The 21529-nt window shown below is 46.7% G+C and overlaps 1 protein-coding gene across 2 annotated transcripts in view; it reads left to right on the top strand.

The window, feature by feature from the left end:
• Positions 1-21529, top strand: part of plxnb2b (plexin b2b) — a 138543-nt gene that overhangs the window by 5064 nt on the left and 111950 nt on the right. For both annotated transcript variants that reach the window (XM_030426330.1, XM_030426331.1), the window contains exon 2: positions 19881-20067. The gene's annotated coding sequence lies outside the window, so the exon portion shown is untranslated. The remainder of the gene's footprint in view (positions 1-19880; positions 20068-21529) is intronic.

The raw sequence follows: 21529 nt of genomic DNA, 5'->3' as shown, positions 1-21529 counted from the left end.
ATGCACACTGGGCGATTAATTATGAAGAACTAAATGGGAGCCTCAGCCAGGACTGGTGGGTGACAGATGCATGAAGGGTCAGTGCGCTGGCGGCAGCTGGAGATGAAGGTCACACCAACCTGAGAGAGCGAAGGGGTGGAGATAATGTAGCAAACTGAGGAAGACACACAGGGATGGTCTGTGGAAGTGTAACTTTATAGCGGAGATGAATGAATGGGGCTTTAAACGTGCACTATGTAGTTTTGGGGAAGACATTTTAATCAGAAGAGAAATATCTTTATTGACTGTTTTTTGTGCCTTAACAAACCAAATAAACAAACTCTCATTGTTTTGGTGACTGAATAAACTGAATGAACAAACTGACCTTAAAGGACAGCACGATTTCATACTGATGTATTGTGTTTATATGTGGCAGACCCTGCCATCTTTCTAGCTTCAAACAGTGTTCTGGGGACCTTGTTTTTCTCTGAGAACAGCTTGTTTATTCAGTCATGGAAAAGATAAATATTCCTGAGTTTGTATTATTACATCATTGGTATTAGAAATATAACATTTCTGAGTTTGAATCTCTCAAAACTACATAGTGCCCCTTTGAAAACATACACATTCTTCGTTACATCTCAACTTATTGGAAAAAAATTTAAAATCTACATGTTGTTGGATTAATGGAATATTTTGATATTGGAATAAGAATATTTAAGCATCTTTTTATGCATGGTGTCTTTTTTAAAACAATATGTTTTTATTTCCGCTGATATTGATAATATACCTGCCAATACCAACACATTTGTGATAGGACAATATCATCCAGTGATATCAGTTAACCAATATATCGGTCTGGCTCTAATGATCAGCAGGTTTATTGGTCTTGACAGTAATGGTTTGTTGCAGCCCCACTCACGTCCTATATTTATACATTTTTACTTATGTAAAACCGGGAAATCCTAGATGACCTGCCAGGTATTTGAGTGTCAGAAGCTCTGATTTACAATTTGAAATGGCATGAAATCTCCAATCCTATTAAAACATGACAGCTGTGTTGCATTTGCAGCCCATTCAGTTTGATCACTGGAGATTTTTTGAAAAATGTCAATTTTAGATCTTTTTGAATTTGAGCTTTGGGATGTTCTGGGAACCCCTGTAATTAAATTTAATAATGTGTTAAAACAGTGAAACATAAAAATCTTCAGGCAGAATGTGCTCTAAAATAGCAACATAAGATCTGGAGGAAACATATGCTGTCCTTATTATCTCTGGCATCTGCTGAAATGTGCTGGCAGCTGGAAGTGGACATGGGGATGGCAGCACTGCTGGAGGTTGGGTGTCTGTCTCTTGGTTGTCTGTTTCAATCAATATTAGAAGTCGGGCAAGTTTCCGAGATGGAAAGACGAGATGTTCTTCATACCTGTGCTTGTCAGTGCAAAGCCTCGCATGCTTCTTTCATTCCTCAGTTGCAGTTGGTCATATATTTTAAAATGAAACTGAATCACTATATATCCTCTATAATAACTGTATTTAAAGTGATTCTCATTTCGCTGCCCATTACGTAATAATAGGCCATTTATACATTTTCCTACAGTGTCCAGATCTAAATTCACAATCTTTATTATCAAGCTGAGATAATATAGTGTATTGCCAAGACTATCTGCCTTTATTACAGTTCGTAATGAAATGGTACCATGAAAATGGAATCATTTCTTTGGCAGTATCATGTCCTTGTCTCTGTTAAATGAGGTGGGTATCGTGGCCTTTCAGTATCCTATGATCCAAGAGGGACCTATTAAAATCTCTTCATACAGCAATTGTTAAAGTTACTGAGATTCTAGTTAAATGCCACTGGCTCTGTTGCTTCTCATCTGTAAACTGACAGACCGTTTTACCGAGGCGGTAGTCTCGGCAGCGGTAGCAGCAGCAGTGGAAATAATACCGCCAAAGATACTGCCTTGACCTTAGAGACTGACATTTTGCACTGACCAATGGTCACTAAAATTTGTGGTTGCTTATGTCTGGAGTGGGATTTTGTGAGTTTTTTTTAACTGTTCCATATGGGGAAATTAGTCACAGAGTGCAGCAGCAAAAGAATTCACCATGGAAAAAGCACAAAAACAGCCAAAAAAATAGTTATAAATGGCAAATATGTAATAAAAAAAAATAAAAAAAATTCAGACCGCAGGTGAGCCTTGTCACATTTGTCGCATTGTGTTTGGAGGGCATCAGTGTGAGTCAGGCTTTTACCTTGGCATTAACCTTGTTGAGTTGGACTAAAGGCAGAGTAGATGTGTACACCTCTCTGGCTCAGTCGTGAGCTACAGGAATGTTAGCAATGTCTGATCGGCCAACCATGACCCTTCTGCCGGAGCAGCATGGAAGTACACACTGTCGTTATGTTTATAACTTCCTGTTTATGTTTATCTCTAAACATACTTTTCTTGTTCCCCTGTACCAGCCTCTCTTTATTCACTCTCATAACTCTTTTCCCCGTTGATTCTTTCTTTTCCTCCACTTTTTATTCTTTGTCTTTTTCTTACTCAGTGTGTCTGAAGTCTACGTGGATATTAATCCCGGTGCCTCAAATCTGCCCGGGGCCCGGAGCTGTCTTCTGAAATGCAGATCTGTGGAGGTGTCATCATAGCTCTATGTCTTGGGTGTCTGTGGTTGCCCCCCAGCCCCACTCTCCTATTCACGCCGCCCGAATGATGACATGCATTATTCCTCACTGACTCATCTGGGCAGCCTTTGGTTTCCCCTCTTAACTTTTTTCAGCAGAAAATGGAAGTTGTTAGATATTTAATGCTGGTGCTTGCAAATCACGTAGACATTGCATCTGCATTTTTTCTTGCCCCCTCCCTCCTCCTCCCTAATCTGTATACAGTTGGTCAGGCATGTGATGGTCATGCAGATAACTTGCTCTTCTTGCACGGTTTATTTTCGTCTTGTGACACTCTGTTTCCCAGTGTTCCCCTTTTTCACAGATCTGTGTTTACAGTCGCTCCACACTGGGGTTTCAGCCTCTAACTAAAGCAAATGATAGGCCTGGGAGAAATGACATCAGACCCGCAGCCACATGCCCCTGTAAGAATGCCTAAATATTTACAGGGCCTCATAACACATGCTAGCCTCCCATTTGTTCAGCCTGTAAGTTTTTAAACTCAGCCCTGTGGTCGCTCCCTTCTACTGTAGCTACGTCTATTCTACGTCCTGTCTGGGCTGATCCCACGTCATTGATCTCTTCTGTGAAGCCAGGCTCTTTAATTACAGTCATTAGCCAGAGTGGATCTGCTGCTGGGGTTAGAGAACCTTATTACCCAGACCTTGTCTCTCTTTCCTCCCCACACAGCGAACAGCCTAATGCTGCTTGCTAGTGCGTTGTGTGAAAACAAGCCGCAGTTACGATGTTTACAGAAAACACGCTGCCAAATTGGAATCCTCAAATCACACACGTCTCACCAGGAGACATTTTCCTCCCATCTACTTTCATCCTCTTTCAATTGGATATGGAGGAGAAGCGTGCACCACTCCAGTAACAGATTGAAGCAAAGTGGGGTGTTACAGGCCGCGTTGGTGTGCCGCTGTTTGTTTACAGGGCGGACCGGTGCCGACTTGTGGCGCGACGGGGCCAGAGTAGCCATTTATCCACCACTCCAGAACCCTTCATGATCTCTCTGTAGTCCTCCCCACTGAGATCTACAGTACACCTCCACTGGCATGTCACTCCTCCTCCTCCTCCTCCCTCAGCCAGTGTTTTTATTAAACCAGGCCCTGTTCTATATCACTTCCAGTCCCTGTTTTAGTCTGCCGTCAGGATGTCATCGCGCATTCCTCTGTGTCTGTTGTTGAATTAGTCAAATGGAGTTGGCCTTCTCTCTGGCTAATGGAAAAAAAAATGAACATGCATCGTGTTCCCACCGGGTTCCTATGTGTTTCACCACTTTCTGACTTGAAAATAAAACACTGCTCCCCCTTGAGCACTCACACATCTGTTTCACACATAAGGTATAAACAAAACAAATCCTAATTATGGAAAACAAGTGGGATTATTAAATATGGTGTAATTCCAAGTGATAAAGTGGAAATCTGATTAAAGGGGTTTGAAGTGACCTGGTATTTCATCTGCCTTCTCGTCACTGCGTCTATAAAATACTGATATTTGTATTGTGGCTCCACAGCATGTGACTGTTTTTTATGTTATCAGTGAGGTAGCGTTTCTGAATCAAGTGGTGATGATGATGATGATGTGGATGTGTCCTTGCTGTATAAAGTTCAGGCATAGAGTGGCATGACATGACCGCAGTCTGATTATTGTTGTTTTTTTTAAAGAACTAGGTTAAACAGTCTCACTGTGTAGTTCCTCGTGCTGTTGAGGAAGTATTGAAAGATCCTGGGTTAAAGTGGGCTTTTAGGTGCCACAGCCTCACGACAGAATACAGTGCAACTTTTGTCCGATGGCATGTCTTGGCTGATGTTGGTAATGCTACCCAAGCTATGGGGAGGCCCTGTATTTCAGTGCATTGTTAGCAGCAGCAACAGCGGCAGCAGACCGCCCGAGGAGCTCAGACAAATAAAAGTCCCATTTCCTCGCTTTCCATTGGTGGTATTAAGAGCTGAGGATTGTGCTGTTGCCTGAGTGCCAATGAAAAAGCCACTCAGTGTGTGAGCAGTTAAAGCCCTCTCAGCGCAGCGAGGGTGAAGCCTTCCCTCTGTATGCATCACCCCAGCCGGCTTGATCGATTCACTGTTTGCTCTGTCTTGTCCAAGTGCGAGCTCACTCCGCCCACAGAAAATAATTCGGACTTGACCAGTGCAACCTGCCCTCCCCGAGGTTTCCCCAGCGCACTTGCCCGTGCACGCTCTGATGCACAAATGTATATATGTGCAGCAGGTCCACACACAGGCTGTCTCTCAGCCTAAGGGAGCTGGACAGCCCATGCGTGGATCCATGAATTCCTCATAACACAATCTGTTGGCTGATCAATAATTCAATTCTATCTGTGAGCAAGCATGTCTGGATCCAATCTCACCTGCACCTCCCTCGGCCCTCTCTTAACAAGGTGGGTGTTGTGTCCTTGAGCCTGGTTCAGCTTATGTCTGCGTGGTTGTGCGTGTCCTTGTGTGTGCTGATTAGCTTACCTCGCACAGTTCTCAGGCAGTTGCTCGTTCTAGTCCATCGTTGTGTGTCCACTTCCCCAGTGCATGTGTGCGCACGCATGAGGGCCCTTAGCCGCTGTGGATTACGGAGCATTCATCATTTCAGTTGTGTACTTGTTTTGTGTCTTTGTGTCTACGGCAGTGTGTGTGGCTGCGCAAGTGTCCATCCACAGTTGGCATGTGTGTGTGTGTGTGTGTGTGTGTGTGTGTGTGTGTGTGTGTGTGTGTGTGTGTGTGTGTGTGTGTGTGTGTGTGTGTGTGTGTGTGTGTGTGTGTGTGTGTGTGTGTGTGTGTGTGTGTCTGGGCTTATGCATGATCTCTCTCTCCCTCCAGGCAGCTCGACGAATCAAAGGCATGGATCTCATTAAAAGGTATAGAGCCTGTGGAGAGGTCAGCGGCTAAGTTCTCTGATTAGTGGGCTCCGGCGGGCTGCCTGGGTGCTGTGTCGGGCAGTGGCAGCGGTTGGGGGGGGGGGAGGTTCCTTCATCGACATGCCTCTCATCCCTCTCCAGCCCACACCTGGGGGGCAGTGTGCCCAACAGCGTCTCCCACCGCAGGCTCCAGACCCATCTGACAGGGTCAAGGACAAACCCCGTCCCCATTGCCTGGCCCTTTCTGTTTTCCCCACATTCTATCACACCCTAATGGGCTGCCGACTTCCAGTTCTGTTTTTATCCCTCTTTGAGTGTTTTATCAAAGTCCACATTCAGTTTCCATCCCAGTGACAGCCCCCCTCGCTGCATATCAAGCTGCACCAATAGCCCGACGAGCAGCTTTCTGGGTCGTTAGTAACTTGTTCCAGGGCCCAGACTCCTATCAGAGCCAGCGACCATGAACCGGGGATGACTTTCAGCCAAGGGCAAAGTGTATATGTGTGACTGAGTGAGAGAGACAGGACGCCTCTGAAGGTTGCCCGACTTTGGACATTCTCTCCCTTTTTTCCTCCCGAACGTTCTTTCTCTTTACTCCGTCTCGTCCCCCTGTGTGCCTCTCAGTTTAATGCCCTTCCAGATAAAACAACGGCAGTAAACTTCCTCTTTGTTTCTCTCTCTCCTTTTCCCGCTGATAACCACACTATCTAAAAGTGGGCCCTGGCAGCTCTCCCTGTCTATTCACCCTCCCCCTTTCCCCTCTCCTCCTAGTATGTTAGGGTGCATTGTATGTAATCAGTAGATGGCGAGGAGGGGGGTGCTTTCTTTCTTTTTTTTCTATTTTCCTTTTCTTTTCCTGGCCCGCCACAGAAGGAGACGGCGGGAGCAATTGCGGGTGGAGGGGACTGGTATCTGCTGACTGTCACTTCCATTTAGTGGGCTGTCCTCAACTGCTTCCCCTATATGCCCAGACCTGGCTCTCTGCAAGCCAAGGTCCCCTTTTGTTCAGTGTCCAACCTTTCTAATCCACAAACCCTTCAGGCCACAGATACGCCAAGTAATTACAGGGCACTTTTTTTTTCAAAACTTTTCCTACATGAGGATTTAGATCATTTTTGAGGCTTATTTTTGTTGCTGTACCGAATTTGTCAGAGTTCAGGCTTTTTCTTTTTTTTCTATGTTGGTGTAAGGTTTTGGCATCAATTTCCCCTGAGAGCAGAGAGGGATGAAATCACAATAGTCCACACACTACTCTCTCTCTCTCCCTCTTCCCTCTCTATGTCTCTCTCAGGCTCAGTCAATTAATAAAGCTTGACATTTATTGAAGAAAACAAATAAAAAGTGCTTGGTTTGGGGATTGTCTCGTATGCAAACCCATCTCCCATTTTTGTGTTTGTTTACATATCATTGAACGTCCTGATCCCCGGACAGCAGCACCCTGCCAAAAAAATTAAGGCCTCAAAGGAATTCAGTGTAACGCTGTGCATGTGCCTTTTTCTAAAGGGCAGTGCTGCGCCTCTGGTTGTCGGAGTCTGTTTAGCAGAATAATCAGTGCTTTAATTAACAAACGTCAGCTCGGAATATCAATTATAGCATTCCTTTATCTGCAGTCATGTCACACTGAGAAACAATTATGACTGATTGTGAGTTTCTATTGTCTCTCGCTGGTGATAATTAGTTACTTTTTCCTAATAAATTGCACTTTTTTTTCCATAAATAACTCCCGCCCTCCGCTCCCATTTCTTTTTTAAAAATATTAATGACTGGCCTCGAGCTCAAATCATGAGTTTGCGAGTCAGTCGTCGAGTGTGTTCTGTTGAAGAGACAGGGCAGTGTGTTTTCACTCGGAGAGCCTGAGGGGCCCGCGAGCATTATCTCTCATTCTCATCCCAGTCCAGACACGCTCCTCGCTCTGCTATGACAAACATCTCGACGGCGCTTGCTCAAACTGGAGCTGAGCCTTGATGACACAGACACACACGCGCACACTTCATTCAGTCACATTTCAATACACATTTGCAGTCTAATTCCTTTCTTTGCTTTTCTGTTCATCTTTCTCCCGATGTCAAACACATTCGCGCAAGCACTCTGCGTTCCTCTTCTTTGCCGTCTGGGGTAATGATATGGTTGTGGCCCTCGCCGCGGTCGCCGTGAAACAACAGCTTCGCAAACCACACCTTTTCTGTCTGTTTGTGTGGGTTGATGGAGCGTGCGTCGTCATCTGGAGGTGTGCCATCGGCCCGCGGTCAGCACCCTTTTTAGCCTCCCGTGCCCCGACAACGAGCAATGTTTTGTTTCACCTCTTCTCTTCTCTGATTCATCCCTTATTTCCTCCTTGTCTGATTGAAACAGCCCTCTTGTTTTCCCATGTTTGGAAATAATTTGTCACGCTCGATGGTCACCCAGACATGACCAAGGGGTTTGGTTCTCTTTTCGAGTTGTACTGCAGAGTTGTTTGCATTTGCTGGTTGGCCTGTCCAGAGTGGGTAAAGGGTGCAGTGGAGCCAATTATAGCAATGGGTTTTGTGTGCAGTAAGCGTAGCGTGGCAGTAGTGGGTATGATGGGTTTTTAATAGGACCTGAAACGCAGTCACAGATGTAAAGGCTTGTTGTTTTTGGTGATTGCAATGGTCAGTATGTGATAGGTGAGCCAAGCAGAGCACAGGCCACTTGAATCTGTGACTGATTGTTAAGATCAAGCACCACTCACAGCCAGATGGTTTCCAACCACTGTTTTAAACCACTTTTTCTGTTTCACGGATTTATAATTGAGAGTCACACGGCAAAGTTTTTTATTTTATTTTTATTTTTTTGACGCCGTGCTGTTGTGGGGTTAAGTGCCTGTGCCTCCATCCGTTAGTCACATTGCTCGAAAGCTTTGTTAGGTAGTTAAATCCAAACACTAAGTGGAAAAAGAGAATTAAATAACCCAGAGTTTTCATTTCCCACACTCATAATTGATGCGCTGGTTGTTTGCCTCTTCACAGTGAGGCTTGAAAGCGAAGGCTCATCCCCTGGAAAGTATTCGTGGGACGTTATCTCTTGAGTAATGAAAGTGTCTGTTCTTCCCTGTCTTTGGAGCCAGTGTGTGATCCTGCATCAGGCTAGGGCCTGCTCCGTAAATGATATTGCTAAGTCCATTAGCTAGATCTTTGTCTGCTCATACTGCTGGCTCCTTCTGATAGCTAAAGTGTTTTCTGCTTATTAACCGTACTGTCATATGCTCTTTTGTAAGGATGCACATTAATCTAAATGCACAGCAGTACATTAAAACTCTTTGCAGCAGCTCACATTGGAGCCCGAGAGGTTTGATGAGCTAAGAAACGAATGAGAGAATGCCAGTACATTAGTTTTTGCTGTGTTCAGTGTTGACTATCGAAGAAGTGATTTGTATTCGCGCTGTCTTGCGGTCCCCAGCCCCGTTTGCAGTAGCCAATCTGGACAAGGGGTTGTTATCAGAGGGCCTGAATGAAACAGCTGCCTAGCACTCTTCACCGCGGTGCTGCTCAAGTCCTTCTACGCCTTTGAAAATGTTGTGTTCTGCCCGTTGTGTCAGACACACAGCTTGCTAATGGCTCCTGGCTCTGATCCAACCTTATCCCACATTCTGAACCTGGCTTTGGTTACATCAGGCCCCTCTCTCACAACTTCGGAGACTTACCTGGATCATGCCAGCCAGCAGCCAGCTTCTGTTAGAGGACGGTTTTTCCACAGTGGTGGAGGCATTTGGAGGATAAGCCCTACCCCACGGACTGCTTTGAGGCGGGGGATGGCTAGCAACTGCCACGGCTAACACTGCTAGTATTTAGTGACAAGTGGGTCTCAGCAAAGCCCTGTGGGTAAGCCACACAGGATTTTTCACTCCACAAACTAGCATAGTCACATTGAAATGGCTTTTCCTTCTGTTTTGGAGCTGCCCTCTCTGTGCCCTTGACTCCGGGAGCTGCTATTGTAATCAAGTGCACGTACAGGCTTGTCAGCTCTGTGTAGCCACTAGCAGCTAGCCTAAGTACATCACCCTTATCTGTGATGTCACTTGCTTCCTCCCCTGTCCATGCTTGTCTGAGCCAGGTCATAAGCCAGCCCGACCCCCCCCCCCCCCACCCCCCCCCACACACACACACACACACACACACTCTCTCTCTCTTTCCTCTCTCTCTCTCTCACTAGACCTGTCTGTTTGACTGTAATGCAGCCTAAGCCTTTCGTTGAGAAGGGCATTAGCCTATATTTGAGGGCATGGGTGCTTTGTCATCCAGACCTGGGAATGGCTGCTCCAGATGGGTGATTAGTCACCGCTGTGTGTATAGGTCTTTGAGAGACTGTGAGGGAGCTGCTGGTGTGCGTATATGTGACCTAAGATTGCCGTGATTACAAGAACATGAGTCCGACAGCTTAAATGAAGATAAAACACGGGTGCTGGTATTGTTTCAAGTCATGCGCCTCCATACGTGTCTGTGTGCACATGTGCCTCTGTGTGTTTATCATCTAAAAGCCACCCCACCACCCCCCCTCCATGTACTCATATCCCCTGTGCAATCTCATCTCTAGCTCTGACTCGGCTAGATGGGCTTCCATCAGCGATTTGGAGTGCAGCTCTCATGCCTGTAGGCAGCTGTAATGATAGCTTTTGCAAAAAAAAAAAACCCCAGCTGTTTGCTCACAAAGTATGAGAATGAAAAGTGGAGAGGAGGAGGATGAAAGTGTCACCAGCCCTCTATTGTACAGCTGCAGTCTCATACAATTTCACGAAGCAGCCCTAACAAAAGCAGGAACACGTGCACCATGAAAGATTAATTGGTTGCTGTTAGCTCTAACTCTCATCATCACCTGCAGCAGAGAAGGTGGGGAACACAGAGAAAGAAACATGTTGCCTGGCTTTGGTGAGGGTAATAAGGAGCCAGGGGGAAAGGCGTATTTCTCTTGCTGGCCGCTGGCTGTCAAAAAGTTTCTCAAGTCAAGCGCACCAAAGTTAGAAATTAAGCCAGAGATGCTGTTGTTTTCTGTTCACCTGGTCTAGTTAGCACGGTGACGGCTCATCAGCCGGCACTGATTGCACTGTGGACATGGTTAACAGCCCGTTTAGAGATTGTGTGTGAGTGTGTAAGCATTCATACAAGTGTGTAATGTGTGTGTGTGTGTGTGTGTATGTGTGTGTGTGTGTGTGTGTGTGTGTGTGTGTGTGTGTGGTACACCACTGTCCAGACACATCTGCCTGGCTTTAATTAGTTTTGCCTGGCACGGGGACCCACTAGTCTCTCTGGTGTTTAATAACAGCCTAGACAGTGGGCATTTATCAAGGTCTGAATACACCTGAAGGAACTTGCGTTCATTTGGCCAAAATCGCTTTAAAGTCATTATGCTCTTTTTATTTTCATGAGGCCGGTTGCAAACGAAGCTCCTGTTTCCCGTGCATGCCGGGGCATGTTGTGACACAAATTCTCTCTGCTGCGCATATTTTGGCTCCCTTTCAGTCCTCTCCCCTTCATTTCATTCCTCTCTCCTCTCTTCTCTTTTTTGTCATCAGTGATTGTATTAATATGTCATGTGTCTGACCCAAATTTCTCCCTTTGCCTCGTCCCCCCTGCTCTTTTTGATCAGAGCCATCATAGGGAGAAGTATCCCAAGCAGTGAGAGAGACAGAGAGACGGAGGCTATGTTTTGTTGTCTCCACAATGAGAATCAGTAAGCGGTCCTCTGGAGCAAACAGACCCATTCTAAGTGCCTCGTCATTCTAAGTGTCTCTGTCCTCCCCTCTCCTGACTGCAGCGGTTACTAATCAGGGCAGGAGATTTTCGCTGATGAACCAATATGAGCTGACAGACACCCTCCCCTCCCTTAACCTATCTTCTGCCTCTTCTTCCCCTCCATCCTTTCACATCTGTGAATGTTACCTGACGAGACTCATTTGTCAACTCCCCCCCCCCATCCGGCCCTTCTCTTTCCGTCTGCTTGCCCCAGCCACCTGATCCCTCCCTCCTGTTGTTCCGCCAGTGCCAACAGAGCCGAAGAAGAGTCTACTCAGTGTGTGTGTGAGGGGGGGTGGGGGTGGGCAGGGAGTCTGAAGAGACAGAGACTAAACTGAGCAGAGCTGAGGGGCATACAGGTGCAGCTCCTCTTGCAGCCCGAGGGATGGCTGTCAAAGTCTCTTCGTCTTGGTCCTCTTCCTTTCTGTCACCCCCACTGTGGCCTTTGTATGTCTCACTCCAGTCTTACTCAGGTCTAGCTAACCACTATTTCAGGACAGTCTTGGCCCCAAGAGGTGTAGTACCCTCAGGGAGCATCCCTCCGGCTGTTGCTGCAGCTGTTGCTCTTCATCAGTCTTCAGCTTTTCTGTGCTTTTTGCATTGTTTGGATATTGTTTTTGTTATTATCTCTGACTTACTACAAGGACAATTTCCCCATCAGGGATAATAAAGATTCCTACAACCACTGTGATATATTGCATGCCAGAAGGGCCCAAAAAAAAGATGGTGAAGAATTCAAAAGCAGCAGGAGCAGCAGCTAACGTTGGCCCCAAGCTCTCCTCTCACAAGCTGAGAGAATGCAAATGTACTTTTTTAAATAAAGCAGAGTTCCCCAGCCGTGATAGTCTGCATGCCTAGCACAATGCTGCATAGCCTCACATCCCCTCATTCAATTCCACAGCAACTTCCTTTTTGGGTGGGATTGGCTGTCTCATTGCTTCCTCTGTCAGCTCACTAGAAGAGATTGCTTTGATTTCAGGGCAGACTTGACCAGATTAAATGGAGTCAGTCTGGGCCGCGTGGACGAGTGGCTCCCAGCCATCATCTCATTTGTGTTTCTCATTGTCGCCTGCAGCTCCCCTCCATTTTTGTTCTCTCCCCTTCCCTTTGTTTGCCTCACGCTTCTGCTCAGTATCTGGCCAACGATTGATAAGACCCAATCCCTGACAATGCTTGGCGCGCTGCACAGGATCGGTGGCGATGGCGCTCGCACATTGTGGCGAGCGTGTGTCTGTTCGGGCTTTAGGAAGGAGATGGGATGCGACTCACGTCATTGTTTATCTACCTTTCCACTTCCAGATGGCGCTCAGCAGAAAGAATGTGCTTCTTGACACACTCTCTCTTCCTCTCCCTCGCTCTTTCCCTTCCACCAGCCCTCCCGCCGCTCACTCCAGTGTATGGACTGTGTTTCAGGTCCAGAATGCGCAGCATGAGGTGAGGGGGAAGGTGGTGAGGAAGCCAGGAAGGCAGACTGGGACTTGAGAGGGAGCCCTGGAAAGTCAGGTGGTAGTCTGTGTGTGTGTGTGTGTGTGTGTGTGTGTGTGTGTGTGAGTGTGTGAAACTTAGTGTGAGAACATATGTGCTGGTGATTGTAGCTCTCAGACAGCAGCACTGTTCCGCCCCTTCTCGAGTATTTGCGAATCTGAATCACAATGCACGAGCACAGCGACATTGTATTTGAAACACTTGACACATTTTTCTCATTTTTTTTTTTTCATGAGGTCATTGAATCATAAAAATCTCGTCTCAGGCAACAATTGAGTCTGCCGGCCCCGGTCCTCTTGGCCGTCTGGATTGATGGACGGTCAATTCCAGCAGCGGGAGATAATCACAGCGTGTCAGCCTCCACCGATCCAAACTCTTATCTGTGTCTGCCTACTGCCAGCATGCCACAAATGACCACAGGGACACACATTTCTCTTTATTGTTCCAAAGCCCCGAGGATGGGAATGTGTTTGTACGTGCTGAACTTAACTTTTGTAAGGCTTGAGCTGCTGCATCCTCCCGCTTGATACTCACATTCACCTGAAGTGCACCTTCACCGCAGGGGTACTTCAACAAAACCTCTCTCTTTCGGAAAGTGCATACACTTATGATAAGGCAGCGCTCTCTGATGTTGTTTTTCCCTTTTTCTGCCGGCTGCCTTTTTAGATGAATTATGCACTGTCTGAAATATCTGGAGATGAGCCTTTTCTGTCGGAAGTCATCACTTGTAACATTGTCAGTGGCATCAGGCCAGATTGTGACACTGTCCCATGGCATTATAAGTTGTTGTTTTTTTTCCATCTTTGAAGTTCTATCGCCTTCGCCATCAAGTGTGATCAAATAAGATTACTTCTCCCAAGTGTGCAGTGCAACAATGGACCTTTGTGAAAGTCTGCATGTGTCCCACATCCACTCTGCTGTCTAAAGGTCTTTTGAGGGGTTATTTTTCCCAGAGTGAGCTGCGCTAATTGTAGCCTAATGGCGAGCTGTTATAGCAAAGAGCGGTAAAAAGCAGCCGGTTGGTGAGGCTTGCTGCCTTTTTCCGGTGCAGGCTGATTACGCTGTCTAGTTAATGCACCCTCCTCGGATACAAATGGAGGGTGGTTATTGCGCCAGGAGAGACAGTCAGCCTGTCAAAATCGCCCTCTCTAACAGACAAGAGAGAGAGATAAAGAGAGATGGAAAAGAGTGAGAGAGAGAGTATATTCTGGAGAGCCAATTTCACTGAGGGGATAGAAGCGTGGTAGTGCAATTATGAAATATAGCTTTCTGTTTCAATAATGACCTTTTCTCAACAGGCTATATATAGGCCGGTGTAAATGATTTAGGGAATGGGTTATAGTGTCATATAGATGATGGCCTATGGATTCCTTCTGAGGGCAAAGACAGTTCCTGGTGAAAAACTGTCTTTTGCTAGCAGTATGTTGAGGAAGAATGGTGGAAATGACAGGTGGTACACTGGAGAAAGCAGTGTAGGGCACTTCAACACTACTCCTCTCCTAAGATTGTTGTCCTTCTGTCAGTGTTAGTCACTTCCAGTTCCTATACTTGGTGTGTGTATGTGTGTGTGTGTGTGTGTGTGTGTGTGGGAGGGAGTGCACGCCTGTGTGCATCTGCTGCAATACCACAGAAGAAAAAAAGGGCACTCTCATGTGGGCTGTTTTTTATTTCACCGTAATTAATCACCAGAGGATCACATGATTGTCTCAGCTGAGCATTCGTTTTCATAAAAACATCTCCTTCAGCGCAACTTGGGCTGCAAGTCACACATGAAAGCCCAGCGAAACATGGCCTCAGCACTGCTGCTGGTTGAGCCAAACGCCCACACTGGCGTTGCTTACTATGCATCTGTCTGGACAGATACTCAGAGGTGGTACAAGCCAGACGCACAAGATTTGGGGGAAAATAACCGGGGTCAGGAACCGAAGCGCTCCTGTCAGACCTACTAATATGAGAAACAGACAGTGGTGGAATGTTAGAGAAGCTCTAAACTAGAAAACATATTTGACTGAGTTAAGAGCATCAGCAGTGACCTGAAATATTTATGAATAACCACTTACCAGCAATTACACACGCACATACAGCATCTATTAGCATGTTTATATACACTTAAACACATCTTACACCCATTAGAGGTTATTCTGTTTTAGTGTGTCTTGAGCCCTGTAGTACACCAATATTCAGTCCTCCTGAACATCTTGCTCATTAGCAAACACCACTGTAGTCCCCGCTGTTTCCCACTGTCGGTCTGATGGCAAACTCCAAATTTCTCAGAAGAGAAAACTGTCTCCCGTCACCGCCATCGCACATTAAAGGGGTCTTCGTTTACTCTCTACATGTCTGTAACAAAGCTGTCGTCAGCCTCAGAAGCTTGAAACAAAGTTAGCCGGCAGACGTGCAGAAAAAAAACACCCTGCCACAGATTTAACTGTCTTGGGTTCGTCTAACTGGACAGGTTTAATAAAAAGAGTAACAGCGACACTCTTATTTACATTTTCTCTCCCATGTGTCAAAAATGCCAAATACTACTGTGTTATGGCAACTCTGAGAGGACACACTTCTTTATTGTGCCGTCTGGAGAGGTACCTTTTGAGACAGGCACTCCCTAAAAAAAATTTTTTTTTATCAAGGGCGACGCTTTACGTCCCGCGTCACAGTAATCGAAACGTGATTTTGTGATTTTTAGTTTTTGCGATCATTGCTGTTCCTGTCCCATGTAAAACCAAAAATGAATGCAATGTATTAATGTCATCCAGACAATGATCTCTTTCAAAACCTAAGCGAGTACTTTCACTGCTTAAATCTGTCCAAACGGCACCTGAAAAGAAGGAAATATTGACGTTATTAAATAAAGTGTAATAGTAAAACACTTTCAAACAAAACTTTGAATTCACGCCGGTCGCCCACACAGAAGTCCTGTACACATTCCACCCGATCAATCTATGATCATTTTTACATTATATTGCCTAAAGGCTTTCTTGCAGAAATCTCCTCATAAAACCACCCAATCTGTCTTTAAAGGCAGAATATCATGTTCAATGCACATAGATGAGGTTAAACACACAGATTGTTGAAAGACAACGTCCATTTCGACCACGAGCTCAGACAGATATATATTTTTATTATAAATAAATTCCAAGAGCCCAAAAAAGGTAATATATATTCAGCTTGAGCTTGTCAAAGAAAGGATTAATTTTGTGAGGACATGGAAAATGCTGTAGATCTTCTCTGTCATGAAAAGTATGGAAATTCTTGTCAATTACTCTTTTGTAGATTGTATAATTGACTAATTGTCCATCAAATTGTAACACACCACACAAATCTAATAACTAACTGCCACATTTAACTTACTAATGATATATGCACCCATAAATCATTATTCCGTCTTTGTGTTGGCTCACTTCTGATGATGTTTATCCTGATTATTTACAGTGACTCGGCACCTCTGGACTGTGAGGTTCTCGGCGGCTACCGTCGCAGTCTTGGTGTAATTAGATGTTGCGGCCACCCTCAGTTTAATTAGTTTGTATTTTTTGTCGTTGTTGTGTTTGCAACAATTGCTAAATGAATAAATTCAATTAAATCAGATTATTTTCCATCTTAACTCACATACACGCCCACCGACACAGACACAGACACACACACATACACACACCACCAACGCACCCAGCAGTTGGTGAGGGGAAAGCCCCCCTGTGGTGCCAGTGTACAGCCATGCCTGACTCCACACTCTTATTATCATGATTGCTTGCGAAAGGTGGCGGGACGCTGAGTCCATTCAATCTGCCGGGCGGCTTCATAAAGCGGCCGCCGATGGTTCCCAGTGGGGCCCTCATCAGCGGCAGAGAGCAGCGAAGTGCCTCTGGACTTTGCTCTATGAAGTGACAATAGTTTTCCTGCCGACAGAGGGAGAAAAGAGAGCAGGGAGGGGTGGAAGAAGAAGATGGCTGCCGAGCAATAGGCATCTGTTCAATGCCTCATAGGGAGGTCATCCAGGAAGTAATGGGGTGAAACGCTGCAGTAGTGCAGTAGCTGTCAGTCAGTTTGGACATTGTTGGGTTATAATGAGTGCCTGTTGTGAGCGGTGAGCACCTACATAACTAGGCAGCTTGCTTGAATGTGCACCACCTTTAGCCTGCCTCTCCTCCAGTAATCTCCTTCATCCGTCTTTGTTTTTTCCTCCTCAGTGAGAACTAGGCAAGTAATGCTACCCATGGACCATTTCCCGGGCATAATCCAACATCTGTCTTGCACACGTCTCTTGCCTTGGCATTCAAACCTTCACTTTCACCCCCATCCTTTCCTCCTCCTCCTCCACCTCGTCTCCTTCTTCTACCCCCCTCCCGGTAGCCGTCACAGCATCTGAACGATTTCCTCTCACTGGGAGGCTCCTCAGAGTCACTGTGGCAGTGTCAAACGAGGCTCCTATTTAAGCTCATTAAATGTTTCCAAGAGAATAGGAAATCAATGGTGCATACCAGTGCACGAGAACTTTTCTCTTAATTTAATTTCCCCTCCCCCTTATCTGTTTGCACATCTCTCTCTTTCTTTGTTTCTTATCTCTCTTGCTTCCCGGCCTGTCGTTCTCCTTTAAGCGGTGGAGGAGCGGAGGTGGTGGGCGAGGTACGACGTCGGGGAAGGCTGGGGGAAAAAAAAACAAAAACGTTGCCTTCAGAAACCATTTCAGACTCGTATTAGTGACAGGCACCATGGTGAGGGGCTGTCCAGACCTTTCAGTGTTGTTTAGCACTCGCCACACAGAGGACAATCGACTTGAAAGTTTTCGCTCACACTGACCTCGAGCCTGGAGTTTCGGCTTTTGTTTCAGGCCATGCTGTTAAGGGAACAGGTTTAGAGCAGAACAGAATGTTGCAGTGAAGATGTGGCAGGGGGAGTACAGCAGGGCGATTGTTTGGGGTAGAGATGACCCCAGTTTGAAAACACTCATGCTTGCTTCCTTGCCGACTTTCACTCATGTCTATCTCTGTCTTCTCCTCATTAGAAGTTTTTTTTTTTTTTTTGTACATTCATACTTCTGTGTGTGTGTGTGTGTGTGTGTGTTTATGAGTACATGTCTGGCTCTGCTTTGTGCTGTGTGAAACCATGCCTGGGGGCTGGGCCTGCACCTTCTCTGGAGCTCCTGTAATTGCTCTTTTGGGGCAATCACTCCATCACTCTCACTCTGTCGTTCTCCCTCGATCTCCGGCCTCCTCCCTTCTTCTCTTGACCCCCCCCCCCCCCCCCGTCTTTTTCTCCCTACATGGCTCATTATGGCTGATCCCCACCTGCCCAATCTGGGAATTCTCTATCCACACACACACACACACAAACAGGGCCACTCAGCAGTTTTCAGAGCTGCCTGTAGCTCAGACGTTTTGTGTGCTATCTGCTATAAAACAGCTTTGCTAATACTGTTTGGCCGAGAAATGGAAACAATAGCGCGTCACATTTTTTCCCCCCTCCAACTGGTGCGAACAGACAGTTTCTCATCTCCGTTCTGGCTGTCAGAGTGCACTTTTTCATTGAGCCCTGGCCCTTCAACCCTAGCTCCCGCCTTTTGTGTACACCAGCCCACAGGCTTCTAACCACAGGCCTGGTCTTTTCCATTTCCAGTCCAGCCCTCCCTGCAGCCTGTCACCCAGCAGCCCCGCCATGCCTGTTCCCAGGCTAGGGGGCTTACTTTGAAGGATAATGGATGTGGCCAGTTGCAGCTGCTCAGCAGCAGGGCACTATCATAGGAGTTATCTAAGGGCCTGAGTGGCCTGTGATGAATGACTCGGAGCTGTGTGTCTCCACCGATCAATAAGCCACTAGCACCCAGATGAGCTCGATGCCCCCTCGCTCCCCGCTCCCTCCTATCCACACATATATCTCCCGCTCATAATCTCCCACTATGTTTGTGAACTTTTCCCTCCAATTCATGGCCTGAATTGGGCCATTGATCTTTTATCCTTGGCTTGTTTTGAATAAAGGGCCAGTATCTCCTCTCCACCCAGGCATGCAAGGTTTCTGACAGCAGTTATTGCTACACTGGTGGCAAAGCGCACAAACATTACTTTAGCCTGATCGAACGCCCGTAATCGGAGAGGGAGAGCAGAGAAAATGAGGGAGAGCGAGTATGAAGCTACCTCCCCCCACCTCTGGAGCACCGCTGAGGCTTCCATCACCAGGCTGATGCAAGCAGAGGTCCCGTGTGGATATACACGCTCGCAATGCAGACACACACACACACACACACACACACACACACACACACACACACACACACACACACACACACACACGTAAATACCAAACAGTCTTGCTGTCAGGGCTCATTGAGCGCAACCTGTCCCAAAGCACCCCAAACAGCCCCGCCCGATCGGAATTGAAATGGGATGTTGTCACTTTACTCTCTTCTCTGTCTCATGGTTGTGCACATATGTATGTGGTGTCTCTCCAGACCACCAAAGCATGTAAATTTGGATCTCTACTGCAGATCAACAGGTGTGTCATTTCTACTATATGTGTTGGTTTTTTGATCAGTGTTTTATTCACTCTGCCGACGAGGGGTTTGTGATGAAAAGAGCTGACTGGAAATCTCCCCCCACTCTTTCCTCCAGGGACTTTCAGTAGTCTGTATCTTCCTCACCTCCTCCTCCCCCCCCCTTCTTCTCTCACCTCTCCTCCCACTTTCACTCCCCTCTTCTCCCCCTCTAGCTCTGATTTTCCCTCTGATCTGCCGTTGTCTCTGTCACAAAGAGCAGATTCTCAGCCTGGTAATTGTGTGTCTACTGGCCACCACACCTGTTGCTGTCAGTGCGGCGGTGTGGGAGAGAGGAAGGAGCTGTGCCCTCTGGCCTCCATGGCTGTAACCCCCCCCCCCCCTCCAGCACCACCTTTGCAGAGGGTGTAAACCCACAGGGAGGCAGGAGTGCAATACGGCGAGTGTGTACATGTGCAGTATAGGGTGCTCTCACCGTTAATTATGTTTATCTGTAACCTTGGAGCTTCACCTCCAGCGTGTGTGTCCGTGCAAATGCATGTGTGTGTCTTCAAAAACCCTGCCAGTGCTGATGGTTTACTCTCTCTCTCTCTCTCTCTCCCTAATCCTCTCCTCTGCACCCGCTCTCTCCTCTTTTCCCTTATCCAGAGCCCGGGCCCTTAATGAAGCTGGGGGTCAGCGGCAGTGTGCGGCTAATTGGCCAAGTTTGCCTGGGGCTCCGGCTGCCTGTGATTGAAGCGTCCAGTGAGGGCCCACTGTGCAGCCGCCGCTGCACCCTTCTCTGTTCCACTCCAACAGACAAGACGCTCGCTGCACCCCTGTCTGCCTCTCCCTAGTGAGTAGCCCCTGAGGTCATTTCATTTTCACTCACATTCCCAGTACTTTGTCCAGTTTTATTTTCATCTTGTGTCATGTTCACACAACGAAGGGTCTTGACCTTCTCTGAATCACTTGTCTTACGTGTCATTACATGTTCCTTCTGCTAAACATTTATCTTTTGTGCCTACGATTTTCTGATGTGTCTCCTCTTTCCCTATTGGTATTTTTTTTTTATTACTAGACTTTTATTCCCACACTCTGTCTCAGCATTCTCTCACTTTCCTTGGCTTGTGCCACCCTCACACTCTCTCTCTCTCTCCTCGCTCGCCACGGTGGGATTCGGGCAATTACTACGGCCCCCCATCGGCCAGCAGCCAGAATAAAAAAAATAAAAAGAATTAACTTCCAGCCCCTGTTTCTTTCACAATGGTCTCGGCAGTCCCAGCCCTGGCCAAGCTGTATCACACTGTTCTAAGCTAACAGGAGGGGTTGGAGGCGACAGCAAGGGGGGGGGTGTGGGGGTGCTTCTAATTAGTCGAGCCTCCACTTTCTACTCGTTAAGGCAGCCCTGGCTCCCATTGTTTGGCTGTCAGTACAAGAGTAGAGGTAGCAGGGGCAATAGTGAGCTCAAGGGAAAGGAATGAGCAGATAGGCTGCAGCGAGCGGAGCTTTGCTACCCAGCAGATAGTTGATCATCTCACCTGGGAGTTTCACAGGCGAGGGTTAGCCACCAAGTGCCACGGTACACCAATGAAAACACTTTTTGTTATTGTGCTCATAGAAGTGGAACATTGTGCTTAGTAAATGGTCAGGAAATGGTGGTCCAATTATAAGTCAAGTCTTACCCTGCGAGTTAGAATAAGTTGTGTTTGTCAAAACTTTATTCGTACTCTGGTAAGTTTTCGCACCAGTTTATTAATGCTTCGAGTAATTGATTTTGCTCTGATGCTCATTAAATGAAGATCCCCAGCAATTAACTGCTGCTATAACAGTGTTATATAGTCAGCTGTAAAAGCTTCTTCTGTCCATATGGTGGCAAAGTGACCATGATTTGCTCAATCGATGAGATAATGAAAAGGTGAGGAATATCACCATGTCATTCCACACGATATACTGTACTCAGGTTCACCTGCCGTTCATCACTGCCTCCTAAACTGTTTTTTGTGGTGTGCTTTAAAACCCAAAGCTGCCACAAAGCCTCAGGACTTGCTGGTTTCTCGGTGCGCTACACTCGTCCATCTGTGGAGGATTTAGCTTGACAGACAACTCCTTTCCTCGCTCATCTTCCTCCTAATCAGCTGTTTGCTTAGGTCATAACTCATGTGCTCTACTTTTCCATCACATTTCCTCCAGTGCTGCATGCCTGCCAGCCTGCCCGCTGGTGTTAAAGATAAACAAAATATGGCTCATTTGAAATGTAGGCTACCCCAGGTGGTTGTTCTGGCTGTGCTGAATGAATCGAGCTCGGGTGGAGAGAT

This window comes from Sparus aurata, chromosome 8 (genome assembly GCF_900880675.1).
Source record: "Sparus aurata chromosome 8, fSpaAur1.1, whole genome shotgun sequence".
Classification (NCBI taxonomy): domain Eukaryota; kingdom Metazoa; phylum Chordata; class Actinopteri; order Spariformes; family Sparidae; genus Sparus; species Sparus aurata.
This window is presented reverse-complemented; position numbering and strand designations above follow the sequence as displayed.